The following is an 11,942-nucleotide window of genomic DNA, read 5'->3' as shown; positions in this document are numbered from 1 at the left end:
CGAGATCGTGACCTGAGCCCGAGTCGGATGCCACCCAGGCGCCCCAATAATGAACGACTTTCAGTCTAAGTACGTCCCATGCTTTATTTGAGACGTACTGAGACTAAACGTTTATTTCTTCGTTTATTGAAAAAGATCGCTTGATCGTTTAAGCCACCGTGTAGTGAGTTTCAGTCAGTTGCAACCCGAATCCTGCAAATGCGTGTATCGTGTCCTTCATCTTGAAGATAGAGAAATCGAGACCCACAGAAAAAGTGTGGGGCCCAACGTCTCCCAGTGAGTCAGGACAGAGCTGGCATTCAAATCTGGGGTTCTGGCTCCCGGGGTCCTGGGAACCCTTCACTGTCCCATATTATACATGCCCCCATGTCTGTTTCTTCTTCCTTCTCTGGCCTCCCTCGCTGTGTTCCTGCCCAGTATTTTTTATATAAAAAAAAAAATACTCTTCCTCCTGCTTCAGTGTTATCTTTATTGCCTCCCTCTTAATCAACCCTCACTCTAAATAGGTTAGTCCTGACTCATGTGAAAACATAGTTCGGGAAGATGAACAGATACGAGCTCGGGTTACCTATGATGCAAAGAATAATGAGGGTCAGTACTGACGACACAAACTATGTGGTGCTGGGCGCATCGCGGATTATCTTGGATCTTCCAACAGCCCGAAATTAGATGTTCTGTCTCCCGTTTCGCAGATGGAGATATCAAAGGCCCAGAAGTCAAAGAGCTTGGCCAGGACAAAGGGCAGTGCCGGCATTTAAAACCTGGGCCAACTGCTTCTGACTGCCTTCTGCCTTCCACCCACACCTCTCCATAAAGCCAGCCGCAACTTTTATTTCCGTGGCTCACACGATGACTGACCACTGAGTAAGGCTGCCAGATTTAGCACATAAAAACGCAGGACACCCAGGCGCGTTTGCATTTCCGATCAACGATGATGCCTAATTTTTAAATAAGTATGTCCCAAAGTGTGTGGGACACGCTTATACATACTGCCACCTGAAATATCATAGAGTTACATGTTCATTGCTTTCTTGTCTCTCCCCCACGGGGACGAAGGCATGGGCTTTGGTCTGACTTGTGCACCACCGTAAATCGAGCCCAGAAAGCGTCCTGCCTGTAGTGCGTGACCGACAAATGCCCGCTGAGAGAATGAACGAACTCCCTGACACCTCGGTTTCTGTCCGGAACGCCGCCTGTCTCCGAATCAGGAGCCGGGATTGTTCCTGCCAGCTGTCACTAGCTAGCATTGTCCCCGCTAGGTGCTCCTGAGAGGCTCACCGTAGCACCCAGTGTTCCTAGGGGGGATGGGGTGGCACAATGACCTTGACAGTTGGGGATAGACTACGGAACGACCATGGGTTCGGGTCAGGTGACAAGGGAGAGGCTCTCTGCCAAGGTGATGTCTGAGAAGCCAGGCATGTGACAAACAGGGAAAGGGTGTCCCCGAAGGAGGCGACGCCACGTACAAAGACCCAGGGGTGAATCCCAAGAGCACCTGGACCACTTGACCCCAGAAACTCCTTCTAACCCCAGCTTTTCCTGGGGCCCGATGGATCCCCGTGCCCAGACCCCCGGACCCCGGCGTCTGTGTGACCCCATCACCCTCTTGGGCTGGCCTGAGTGGGTGCTTCATCCTGACAGCCAAAAGAAGTCAGCCCATGCCCCCAGCCCGGGGCCCCTGTCCCGGAGCAGAGTCCAGACACGGGTACAGCCATGTATGCGTCCGCTTCTGGTCGGAAGCCCAGGATCGTCTCTAGCCAGACCCATCCCCGGCCGCCTTTGAAGAGTGTGCTCCCAGGAAGCTATCTGCGGTTGCATAACCAGGAAGCACGACGTTCCCAGACATCAAAGAGGTTGCAAAGATTGCAGTCACCTCAGACCGAGCTGTCCTCCTGCAGCTGCTGTTTGGATGCCCAGTCCGAGGAGGATTTTTCTTCGGGGCTCCCATGAATGGTAGACAGGGTCAGCGCTTGGAGCCACCGCCCCCACCCCCACCTCCCGGCTGTAATGTGTCCCATGTCCTCCCATGTCTCTGGCACCACGGCCCTGATTTTGTTTTTATGGGGTAATATTCTTTGATTCCCAAATGCCTTGTGGGAACTTGCTGGAGGTTGGGGGTGGGAGCCAGAGAAATAAAAGGATGATTTACAGGGGTTCAAAAGCTTCGTTATAACCAGAACATTTAATTGCAGACATTTGGTGGTTTCGTTTCCATTTTCGAAGGGGGAAAAAAAAAATCAATTGAGGTTGGCCATACTGAGTCCCTCTTAGAGGTTAGTTCGAGGCATCTGTGACTTCCGAAATCCTTGTTGGCATTCGGCGATAAACAGACTGAGAAGATAAAGCCATCCTGTGTTTAAAAAGGGGGGGGGGTCTGTCTCTGCGGCAGAATTTTTAAAGATAAAACAATGGAACGTGACTCACAGAGGTCATCTTGTGAAAATGGCCCCTCACTCAGGAGCAGAACCCTAAAACATACAGGAAGCTGGGAGGTGGGGAGCGGGGTCATTCTCTACACCTGGCCTCCGAGCAGCCACCCCGCAGCTCCGTTTCCCAGATGAGTTTGATGTCGCGAGTGTCACCTCCCCGCCTCTGCTGCCTCACTGCCTGGAACACCCTCTCTTTTCTCTCCGTTCACCAAACGTACGCAATGTGGTACATGGAGAAGGCACTTCCCGGTCGGGTCAGCTTAAGAAACGACAGGCCGGAGAAAGACAAACAGGTTTCTTCATTTCAGAGCTTCTCGGCCTTTCATTAAAGTACAGCGTTTCCCTGAGCTGTTACATTAAGTCAGGAGGGCATTGAGTGCCGATGACACGAGCCCAAATCAGAGCGGTGCCGCTCAGCACTGTCCAGGCAGTGCCGGCTCCCGGGGCGCACGGTGCAACCTCTTCTTTGCAGCTCTGTTCTCTCCAGCCCTCCAGCTCCGTCTTTTGACTTGGCATCTGTCTTCGTGTTGGCTTCCTTGTTTCCTACCACAGACTGGCATCCTCTGCATGGGGAGGGGGGCGGGAGGGGATTCAGCCACCGATTGCTCGAGATGGACAGTGCCAGCTGGTGACCATGGTGGAGACAGAGAGATTCTTGCTTCCCCCCCAAAAAAAGGACATCCGGGTCTTGGGCCAAGGAACGGAGCACCTGAGTTTCCTGGCCTGGGTCACCTGCCCACCCCCGAGTCAGGAACTGGTTCAACCCAACAGGAGACCTATGCCCTGGGGCAGAACCGGGACGCCGGTGTATAATCCAGTCTAGGGCTGAGCATCAGGGGAGGCAGTGGTGTAAGTTCTGGTCCAAGTAGGAAAAACCGGACGGCCAGCGGCATAGACGCCGAAGGGCGGGAGAAGAGCGATGTCCCAGCTCAGGCAGAGACGGCCAGTTGGCCCTCTGTCCACATTGTCGCAGTACTCAGACCCTCCGTGGATCGGATGCCCACCCACATCGATGAGGGCCGTCTTCTCGACTCGGTCTACCAACTCGAAGGCTAACCTCTTCCAGAAACACTCTTACAGACACACCCAGAAATAATGGTCTACCAGCCATCTGGGCCTCCCTTAGCCCAGTCAAGGTGATACCTAAAATTAACCATCCCTGGGGGGGGAGGGGGCGGGAAGAAGGCTCCACCCCAACCGTCCACAGGCACATGGTGGGTGAGTTTCAGTACCACCACCCAGGGCCGTGAAGATGATTCAGAGGTCATCTCTGTCTTCGGGAGACGGAGAGCCACAGTCATGACCTTGTGAACGCGGCCGTGGCAGGAGCACACATAGGCTCTCTCCTCCTACTTCTGAGGGGGAAAAAGAGGCCCTGACGTTGCCTTCAGGACAGAACGTATCACCTCCTACCTTACCCATCACTCAGGATGCCCCAGAGGGTCAGAGACCTCCCTTCTGACTTGACCAAGAAGTGACTCTACTTTGCTTCTTAAGAATTCACTTTGCGCCCAGCGCTGGACCCGGTATTTGAACCCGTAGGATCGCATCTGGCTGTGTGCGTCAGAAACGTGAGAGGAGATTGTGCGTTCCGCCCACGGGAAGCGTATGGGGAGGACGTCCTCCCCCCTGGTCACCCCACGCTGCTGCCCTCAGCCCGTGGCCTACAGCCTCACGGTTGCATGGGTTGCCCAGCTCCGGGCATCTCATCAGCCAGCGCGGGGTCACAGAGGCACGCTTAGCTGCCCCAGAGGCCAACCGGTGAGGATTTCTGGCTGGTTCTGGTAGGAGGTGAGGGAGGATGGACGTGGGGTCAGCGACCACGGCAACACCGGCCTCGTGACGTGGCGACTGTTTGCCTGTGGTCGAGGGACTAGATCGCGGGGCGGCAAACTATGGCCCGCGCACCACATCCAGTCGCCTATTCTGGTTAATAAGGTTTGACTAACGCAGCGACGGCCACCTGCTTACCTCTTATCTCAGCCCGCTTTCGTGTTTGACGACAGATTTGAGTAGCTGTGACAAAGACTGTACATTCTGCAGAGTCAGAAATATTTACGATCCGACTCCTTACAGAAAACGGAAAACGTTTCCTGACCCCCTGCCCGAAACCCTGCTCACTCAGAGCGTGGTTGGGGGACCGGGACCTGCCGCCAACTGCGCGAGCCTGCACCTTTCTGCGGCCCCATTTTCTCGTCTGTAAAATGGGCAGAGTCGCCACTCTCCTTTTTTCTCCCTCTCATTGCCTGGAAGACTCGGAGAGACGGTCCATGAAGCGCCTGGTGTGGGACGATTACTTGAAAAATGGTGGCGAGTCTCCGGCATTGGTCCTCGCGGCAGCCTCGTAATTCCTAGTCAGGAATTCCTCGGGGGTCAAAGGAAGACGGGTCCCTGCGCACCCCTGGCTGCTGGGCACCGGGGGGAAAACGGCGATGACACCGATCTGGTACCGAATTCTCTTTGCGGCTTTTATCCGACATCACGCAGAAGGGTTTTGGTCCAACTGTGGCCCTGCGGCCTTCTGGCCAGTTCCTGGGCGTTTGCGCATCAAGGGTCCGCCTCAGACCTTAGCGGTCACCTTCTGCCCCAAGTCGAGTCCCAAAACGGTAAGACTGGTCCCTGTGACTCCTTTGGTTTCCGTCTGCTCGCGAGCCTGCACGAGAAAGGTGCCGAGCTGCGTTAAACCCCCGCACAGCGAGAGAAGGCCCACAACCGGGCGGGCTCACCCTTCTGGAAGCGTGGAGCAGGAATCCACGGGTCGGACGAGATGAGCTTCTGAACCCAGTCGTCCTTAGAAATTCCATCCTTGCCTGTACATAAAGTCTTAAATTAAAATCAAAACTAGAATTCAATTAAATGAAAATGAGAATGAAAAACGGATGAAAAAGAGAACCAAAGCATTTAATTTTTTTTTTCAACGTTTATTTATTTTTGGGACAGAGAGAGACAGAGCATGAATGGGGGAGGGGTAGAGAGAGAGGGAGACACAGAATCGGAAACAGGCTCCAGGCTCTGAGCCATCAGCCCAGAGCCCGACGCGGGGCTCGAACTCACGGACCGCGAGATCGTGACCTGGCTGAAGTTGGACGCTTAACCGACTGCGCCATCCAGGCGCCCCGAGAACCAAAGCATTGAAAATCGCCTCTTTGAGGGGGTGCGTTCCAAAGAACAGATGGCACCGAACTTACCTGATGTCCCAGAGAACTGGCCCCGGCAGTTCCCATCCCGCACGACACGCCAAAACTCCACTTTGGGGCAATTCTCCCTGTTTCCGGAAGGCTCTGGAGGTTTACCACAAATGCCCCTGCCTGTTTGGAGCTTCTCAGCGGCAGAAAATTGCTCACCACCAAGATTTCAAGACAGGCATTTAAAATCAACCCAAAGACACTCCTCTTTCGCATGCTCGTGCCTCCGTATACTTTTCCACGGTCCAATTCCACACCGTTCCTCGCACACAGGATCAGCATCCAAAGCAAGAATTCTTTTCAGAATTCTGTGTGCCTTGCTAGGATCACCTTGAGCTTGTCCAGGGGTGGGGGAAGAGCTCCGGTTACCGGGGGCTTGCGAAGGCTTTTAATAGGAAACATTTGTGCCAAATAAAAAGGCTTCTCCTTGTGTTTTGCTTTAGTTGTAAATTATCTCCTCCAAGGATCCATCCAGAAATCTCTGCGGAGGGTGAACTCGGCAGCGTGGCTGGATCCCGGTTTGTTGCTTGGTGCAGATACGTTTTCAGCTGTTGCATCCAAACTGCAACCAGGGGGAACAATGAGAACAGAACTTCTTTTGTTCCGATTAAACTGTTTTTAATGGTCCCTTCTAGTCTGGGCCTTAGTGGACGTCTCAACAAGGCCACTCATTGAGACGTCCTTGAAAGAGGCGAGTGGAACAGAGTGCAGGGGAACCCTCGGGAGGGGGCTGGCGGCCCTTTGCTCAGCCTTGGTGGTCCTGCCGCAGAGGAGAACTGGGCTGTTTTATTTGTTGTCTGAGATGGAAGAGGGGAGAGGGTGTCGGCAGCAGGTCTGTCCCACAAATTTCCATGACTAGTGCTCGCAACGTGTTCGGGCTCACGTGCGTGCACACACACAGGGACATCAGAAGTCATCCTGGGGGGACAGCGGTTCCCCAAAGCTGAAACCCCAGAAGCTGGTGGAGTCTAGCCGCTGAATGGAACGATGTGTGTTCCTCTGGCCCGAGAACTCAGACTGCCTTAAGGGAGCCACATTTCTGACCACTTGGCTTTTCATCTGGAGGCCTGGGGAGTCCCTTTGGTTCAGGCACGATCCAGAATGCGGAAGAGAAGAAACCCACCGGCCGCTGCCAGGGCACAGAGTGTCCTGCTCAACACCTCTGGTGAAACCCGAGGTCCACAGTGTCCGTCCCCCGAGGGTCTCCCTGGAGGCATCCGAAGGGTATTGTCTATGTAACAACGGGGACCAAAGAGATAAGGAAATGAAAGGGAACGATGTATCCCTTGGAGAAAACTTCCCCACTTCTTTTTATAAATGTACTCTTTCGTTTTCTTTTTGTTTGGGAGAGAGGGGGTGTGTGCGTGAGCAGGGGAGAGGGGCAGAGGGAGGGAGGGAGAGGGAGAGAGAGAGACAGACAGAGAGAGAGAGACAGAGAGAGAGGGAGAGAGAGAATCCCAAGCAGGCTCCACACTCAGCACAGAGCCCAACGTGGGGCTCGATCCCATGACCCCGGGATCATGACCTGAGCCTAAATCAAGAGTAGGAATCTCAACCAACTGAGGAACCCAGATGCCCAAGTTTCTCTGCTTTCAACTGTACATGCGCAAGTGAGATTTTAAGTGTGCTCGTTTGCTCTTTTCTAAAGAATACGCTTTGGTTCCCCACTTTAGTGAGGTCTAGATCAGTGTGGTTCTCAGCCAGAGACAGTTCTGCGCCCCCCAGGGGGACATGTGGCAATGTCTGGGGACATTTACAGTTTTCACAACTTGGGGACGGTGTTAGTGGCATCTGGTGGGTGGGGACCAGGCATGTTAATCAATATCCTATAATACCCAGCATGGTTTCCCACAACAGAGGTGGGTCCAGACCGAATGTCCGTGATGCCAAAGCTGAGAGACCCGGGGCCAGAAGAAAGTGACCCAGACCCCAACCAAGCCCGCACCCCCGTCAAGGTTGGAAGGATCCGGATCCTCGTTTAGTTGAAGGCTAGGAAAGATGGAATTGCTTTCTGACCAGTGGACTCACAATTTCTCCCAAATGCGTTAGAACAACAAGGGAGACAGCGGCTCTTTGAAGCAAGGCCTTTGGGGTTAGTCTTTATTTGGCACTAAATCATCTTAAATTGCATGGGGAGATGAACTGCAATTCAAGTTGTATTACTAATCAATCTTTCAGTGGAATAAATCATGTGGAGTGATATTCTATTAAATCTGTAAGTAATTAAAGGTCATGTGGACTTCACGGGGAAAATTCTGGACTTTCATCAAGTTTCCCTTATGCTTCCCCCACCCTCCCCCCCCCCACCAAAAAAAACACACCTGCTTCTATCACAGGGGACTGTCTCGAGGTAGAACATGGTTATCACTTGACATAGTGATTTATTAATCACATCTATCTTTCTCCAGGCAGTAATGGGAAGGGGCTGACACCAGAGGATTTTGAACAGAGAACTGGATGAAACTTAGGATCCAAATCCCAGGGTTTGTATCTTGGTTCTGCCAGCTGTGACCTTGGCCAACCAACCCCCTCCCACGGAACCTTGGGTTGTCTCATCTGTAAAAAGGGAATAAAAATAGTTCCTTCCTTGTAGGTTTCTTACCAACGTGGCATGGGAGCACCGTTATAGATTGTTCGGCACACTCCCTGGACCCTGAGAGGTGTTGGCCATCTTTCTGGTCCAGCTCTGTCCTTCGGCAAGAAGCCTGGAGGAGTGAGGTCCCCTGACATGTGTCCTTAGGGCACCCAGCTTCTCTGCACCCATGTGATGATATGGGCTCTTAAGACCCTTGTGATTGGCATCTGCCTTCCCCTCGAGAATGGAAGCTCCCTGGCCACACAGCGGGTCTCAGTGCCCAGCACAGGCACACAGCAAGAACTCAATAAATGCTTTCAAGTGAACGGATGACAGAGAGAGTATTTGACCAATGTCGGGAGCCTGGGTTTCTAGTCCTTTCTCCCCAACGCGGTAGCTGTGCATTTGGAGTAACAAAGCCAACAGCCTTGTCTTTTTCCTGGCACGTCTCATCCCCCAGCAGATCCTACCACTCCCCGCTTCAAGGTGGATCTGGATTCTACCCACTTCCCCTGCCTGCTGCTGGATCCCGGCCACCACCACCTGTGCCTGGACCGTGGCCACGGCCTCCTCCCCAGCATCCCCCAAAGCCCCACGGGCCACATTTACCCCACCTTCTGGCTGCCTTTACCACTCTCACTGTATTCCAGATGTTCCAGACACCCAGCCTCCTCCTCAAATGTCACCACCCAGACGGCCCCATCAGAATAGCCTCTTCCACTCTGCAGCATAAGGTTACTGTGCCCGAGTTAGTCACTTAAATCCATTGTAGTTATTTATGTTTCTAAAATTTTAAAATGTTTATTCATTTTTGAGAGAGAGAGCGAGAGAGAGAGAGGGGGGGGGTGGAGGGGCAGAGAGAGAGGGAGACGCAGAATCCGAAGCAGGCTCCAGGCTCTGAGCTGTCAGCACAGAGCCCAACATGGGGCTCGAACTCATGGACCATGAGATCATGACCTGAGCCGAAGTTGGACGTTTAACCAACTGAGACACCCAGATGCCCCTCAAAATCAATCTTAGTAAAGATTCTTTAGGAAGCTGATGATACCGATCTACAAACTGAGACTCCTTCACACTATACCCCCTGGTTTCAATACTTTCTTGGTTTTTTCCTTCTGTCACGTGGACTACGTTCTTGGTGACCAGAGTTTAGGGGTATTCTCTGTTATCCCCCCACTCTTTTCCCCTTTATGGATAGCCAACCTCTGACCGCCTGAAATCTGAGCTTTGTCTAGCATCAAGGTACAACTCAGCATTTCTTTTAACTCCAGTTTAGCTATTACAGATAACAGTAACCAAGGGGTTACATATTTTGCTTTTTTCTTATTAGTTTGCTTTTCCTTATGCATTCAGTGAACCAACTCGCCAAAAGTTGGATCCAACTCTGAATTCTATTGCTAACTTTTATCTTTAATAACTGACTACAGTACAGCAGCTGCTCCGGCTGAGGGGTGACCACATGGCCACCCAGAAACCCACAGCCTCTCATCCCCTGCCTTCCATCCATTCTCTTTTCAAATCACATGTTCCCATGAACTGGGGCAAGGCTAACAAATCCCACTTCTGACACCAACTATGATTTGCTTCTCCTCCAAATGTATGTTTCTTCCTACCCCAACCAATACTTGAATTCTTTGCACACCAGTTGGGTGTCCTGCAACTCAATTCAATTCTGACATTACCTAGAGTTAGCACAGACCCCCCAGGTTAAGGGCTGAGCCCCAAAAGACGGTGACAACATCAGGTACCAATTGCATCAGGTACCTGGGCCTCCCATACTTCTAACAGACCAGCCATAACCTGGGGGGGGGGGGCACCCATGACACCCCCTCCTCAGGTTCGTCAATTTGTTATAACTTCTCCCAGAACACAATACAAATGAACAGCCAGTGAAGAGGTACATAGGGCTGGAAGCATCCTGAACCCAGGAGCCTCTGTCCTTGCAGAATGGGGGTTCATCCTGGTCCCAACACGTGGATGTGTTCACCAGAAGCAACCTGAACATCATCGTTTAGGGTTTTGTAGGGGGGGTTTCATCACATAGGCATGACCACCTTTAATTGTTAACTCAAGCTCCTGCCCCTCCCCTGGGATTGGGGGATGGGGCTGAAAGTTCCAAGTTTCTAATCAAGATTTAGTCTTTCGGGTGACCAGCCCCCACCATGAAGCTATTTAGGGACCTGCCAAGAATCACCTCATTAGAACAAAAGGCATTCCTACCACTCACTAAATTCCAAAGGATTTAGGACCTCTGTATCGGGAACCAGAGGCAAAGACCAAATGTTATAACAAAAGATGCTCCTATTACCCCCTATCACTCTGGAAATCCCAAAGGTTTTAAGATCTCTGTGCCAGGAACTAGGGATAAAGACCAAATATGGATTTTCCATGATATCATAGCCTTCCCCTCCCCACCTCACCTCTTATCTTCCTTCCTGTTACTACCATTATCTATAATCCTTTTTCCTTATCTGCTATGTGTTATCTTTCTCTCTCCACAGAATTGGGGACTCTGTCTTCCCTATCACTGTATTCTTAATGCCTAGAACCATGCCTGGCCCATTTGGAAAAAAAAAATAAAAGACTTTAATAAATATTTCTTGAATGAATGAACAGATTGACTTAAATAGTTGATGATTGATTAATGGCGGAGAGCTTGGGTTCTGAAGCCAGACTCCCTGGGTTCAAATCCGGGCTGCTACACATCCCAGGCAAATGTCCTAGAGTGCGTGATTTTGGCCACACGAGCTTCAGTTTCCTTATCCGCAGAATGAAGATTACTTGCATCCGTCCTTGGGGTTGCTGCAAGGATTGAGTGATGTCCGCGTTAACGTGCCGACTCAGCCCAGCACCAGCACCTCGGCGACGTTCGGTGACTACCTGTGTGTAGAATTAGCTCGCCTCTCGCATCAGTACGACATGTAGCCATTTTCAAAACACTCCCACACTCCTTTTTAGCCGATTCTGGTACCATCACATGGAATCACTGACCTTCGGCCATTTTTGACCTACAAAAACAGTAGTTTCATAGGGTTTGGTCTAAGCAGAGAGGCAAGACCCCTATACTACTGATCTTGTGCACATAAGTGAAATCCTAGACAGGCAAAAAAGTCAGGGCCTTTTCCCGAGGCCACCCACCTGGGGAACACTGGAGCCAGTCTGCATCCAGAACTTCTGCTCAGTGTTCTAGCTGGGACCCTTCGAGTCTTCGGAAGCTGGCACAGGATAGGCCACGAGAACTTCAGAATCTCTTTGTTCTCCCCTGTTTGCAGCAAGGAGGTGCCATGAAGGGGTGGGGGCAACGGGGGGGCGGGGGGGAGGCCGCGGCAGGAACCACTTTCCAGTTGAGCAGGAAATGAGGTCATTCTGTGATAAGAAGAGCTGTTCCTAGGGAGCCCCCAGAAGAGCCCCATCCCCCTGAGAGTATCACTGGCTTTCCTTTCTCCCCTCCCCCACCTCCCCCTCCTCCTTCCTCCCTTCCTTTTTCGTCTCTTCCTTCCTCCCTCCTTCCTTCCTCCCCTTTTCCTCTCATCCTTCCTTCTCTCTTCTTTCTTCATTTCTTAATTAAACAGGGATGGGATTCCTTTCTAGTGGTTTCACAGGCATGAAATCACTTAGCAACCTTAATTATTTTCAACTTAATAACTTCCTGGGGGGGGGGGAAGCAGCTGAGCCCCCAGTGGGTGAAATGCCTTGCTGGTTAAGCTGCTCAGAAGTGCGATCCGGCGCAAATGAAGCGTTGGACCGAATACT

General features: G+C 51.9%; 1 long non-coding RNA gene across 1 annotated transcript; it reads right to left on the bottom strand.

Annotated features, from left to right (window-relative positions):
• Positions 1-10,751: 10,751 nt before the first annotated feature.
• Positions 10,752-11,470, bottom strand: LOC123384199. The gene is made up of 2 exons (XR_006594916.1): positions 11,328-11,470; positions 10,752-11,197 (listed from the first exon to the last, which is right to left on the bottom strand). It is a non-coding gene; the product is annotated as an uncharacterized LOC123384199 (long non-coding RNA).
• Positions 11,471-11,942: the final 472 nt, after the last annotated feature.

The sequence above is a fragment of the Felis catus genome, chromosome A3 (genome assembly GCF_018350175.1).
Source record: "Felis catus isolate Fca126 chromosome A3, F.catus_Fca126_mat1.0, whole genome shotgun sequence".
Taxonomy (NCBI): Eukaryota; Metazoa; Chordata; class Mammalia; order Carnivora; family Felidae; genus Felis; species Felis catus.
This window is presented reverse-complemented; position numbering and strand designations above follow the sequence as displayed.